Source organism: Hipposideros armiger, unplaced genomic scaffold (assembly GCF_001890085.2).
Source record: "Hipposideros armiger isolate ML-2016 unplaced genomic scaffold, ASM189008v1 scaffold_756, whole genome shotgun sequence".
NCBI classification, from domain to species: domain Eukaryota; kingdom Metazoa; phylum Chordata; class Mammalia; order Chiroptera; family Hipposideridae; genus Hipposideros; species Hipposideros armiger.
The window spans coordinates 396,786-399,724 of NW_017732106.1; the positions used below are offsets into that span (position 1 = coordinate 396,786).

Genomic DNA, 2,939 nt, shown 5'->3' on the forward strand with positions numbered 1-2,939 from the left:
TCAGCTCCCCAGTATTCTTTTACACTTAAGTGAGAGAGTCTGTAGTGGAATCTACTTCTAAAACAAACATCTCCATGCCCCACAGTTTCTAGTTTTGGGACAAGGACCCAGCATCAAATCTTGTTCTAAGGCTGAGTCTTTGAAGAGAGTTCCTGCCAGTATGAGCAGGGAACGAAATTTAGCCAAGTGTGTAAGGCCAGGGCTGCTTAGATTTTGGTTTGTTGCTGCTACTGTTGGAGGTGTTGGGGGGGGAATTTTTTTTCCCATGCTGTAGAAGAGGGTTGTGAGTAAAGTTCTGTCATAAGGGACCCATGGCTGCTAGCTTCAAGTGTTTTTGCATACGCTGCTCACACTGTTGTAGCCGATGGGTGATTTCAGCATTCTTCCAGCCTTCCCATGGTGGTAATTTGTTGAAGTCATGCACAACATGATGGGGGACTTTAAGTATTGGGCATACATCTGGAACCTGGACGCAAGCCACCAGGCGCAGGGAGGGCATATTTGAGGACAGCCAATACATGAACACTGCCGACGTCAAATGGACAGTTAGTGGCAGGACTGCCAGGGGCATCAATATCATCACATTTCTCATCCACTAAAGGACAGAACTTTGCGCACCAGTCTCAGCACCTAGCTCAAGGACACCCCACATTGTCGCAGTGACTACCGGTGTCATAGGTAGGTGGGGTCAGACAGTGTGAGATTCTGCAACCACCACAGACCACTCTCTATGGCCGGGAATGGGAAGATTGACCATTTCTCTCACAAAAGGAAGAAGAAGATGAACATTGGGGCCTGGCCTGAGTCAGAAGTAGAATGAGAGATCTAAGGAGTTTAACAGCACGCTTTTTTGGATAAAATATCGTCTCCGAGGAGGCCTTGTAAAACTCAGCATGGTCTTCTGCTAACTGGGCCTCTCTAATTTGAGTGGAAAACTTCTGATCTCTGGCACGTGGCTGTGGATCCTGGCTTCCTCTCATTGGCTCTTCATGATGAGAGGAAACACCAGGCAGCAGCCAAGAGCCATGCATGCAGCCATGGCTTCCAACTGAGGTAGGCGTAGGTTCACATGCATAAATTCCAGTCTGCTCTGGGTCAGTCCCACGTGGGCGTATGACCCCAGCCCAATTTCACTGAAGCTCTGTCCAGGCTCTCCAGTTGCCACCTCAGTTACCGCTGTGGGTGAGGGAGTTCCAGAAATGACAGGAGGGGCCTGAACCTGGGCATCTGCAAACGAGATGGCAGAGATTCTGAGGCCATGTGGGCTAGGGGCCCCGAGGAGGACATAGTGCAGGTGCCCCCAGCACTGGCTGGCTGGGAACGAGGCCACAGCAGTAAGTAGTGTCCGGTGGCCACTGTGAGGGCCCCGAGATGCTGTGGGACTGACCATGGGGCCATGGCTAGCATGGAAGCTCCCGGCCTCAGCACATCAACACAACTGTCATTTTGCTGGGAAGAGTTCAACTCAGTTACTATTTAAGTTACAAAACCCTAAAAGTTGACATGTATCTTCTATATCTTTNCATACTAAATACTTTGTGTTTAATGGACTGATGTGTGCAGGTCTTGTTTGTATGGTTGATAAAAGTATAAACTGTTGAAGTTTGTTTCAGTGTCTTTCTGTTTTTGTTGTTTTATTTTTTCTCTCCCAATAATGATTCTCTCTTCTCCCACTACTAAGAATCCTCAGAGGGGCTTCACTCAGGTCTGCCTTCCAGGATTCTTAACCTAAGGCATTGTTAATATTATTGTTGTTAAAATAATACCTTTTCCTATTCCACATCAACATTTAAATGTCAGTTTTGTTATCCTGCCAGCACATGAACCAACCTGATTTCCAAATTAAAGTTAACTGATAATAATAGTTTTGTTTTGTTTTGTTTTTTAGCTGAGCCATCCTGCCACCTGTTGGCAGCTCAGCGGCTGCTCAGCTCGGTCTGACTCGAACCACTGTTGCTCAGAGCTCAAACTCTTGAGCGAGCTCTTAACCAACTGAGCCACTCAGCCGGCCCTAACTGATAATAATAGTAACAAATTAGATCAAAAGTATGGTATATCTTTACACTGAAGTCTGCTGGGTATTGTAGCTTAGCCTAAGTGGACACATCTAGGATGGAGATTGAGCTATGTCATCAGCCTTTGATAGAAAAAACTGAGGGCCTGGAGACACTGTTGGGCTCTTCTAACCCTACTCTTCAACTTTTTGTTCTTAATAGGACCATCCCCATATAAGATCCACTAGAAAATTAATGTGGGAGCTCATTGCACTATGGGAACACCAATAAATAGACATGATAAAGGAAAAAGCAGCTTTGAGGTCTTTTTTTTTAATTAAAAGTATAGCTGATGTACAATATAATATTAGTGTGAGATTTACTACATACTGATTAGGCATTTATGCCTCTATATCTTATCACATGACAACCATTGTAAGTCTAGTAACCATCTGTCATGTAAAAAGTTATTACGATATTATTGACTTTATTTCCTGTGCTGTATGTTACATCCCTGTGATTTATTTTATAGCTGAAGCTTTGCGCCTCTTATTCCCCTTCACCTTTTTCACCTGTCGCCCAACCCCCTCCTTTCTGGCAACCATCTGTTTGTTTCTGTATCTGAATCTGTTTGTGTTTTGTTTGGTTCATTTGTTTTGTCTTTTTAGATTCCTCAAGTAAGTGAAATCAGACAGTATTCGTCTTTTTCTTTCACACTTGTTTCACTTAGCATAAAACTATTAGTTCATCCATGTTTTTTAAAAAATATTTTTCTAACAGAAGAAATGTAATAAGTTTTAATATTTCAGTGATTTTAAATAAGAGCATAAACCTAATTTTTATGATTTTTAAATGTTCAAGTTTATATTATAAGGAAGAGAGCAGATGAACAAAGGTAGAAGCACAAAGGTTAAAAGTGTGTGTGTGTGTGTGTGTGTGTGTGTG

At 43.1% G+C, this 2,939-nt stretch overlaps 1 pseudogene; it reads right to left on the reverse strand.

Annotated features, from left to right (window-relative positions):
* Positions 1-178: 178 nt before the first annotated feature.
* The window catches only part of LOC109373942 (mitochondrial inner membrane protein OXA1L pseudogene), a 45,335-nt pseudogene continuing 42,574 nt past the window's right edge, over positions 179-2,939 (reverse strand).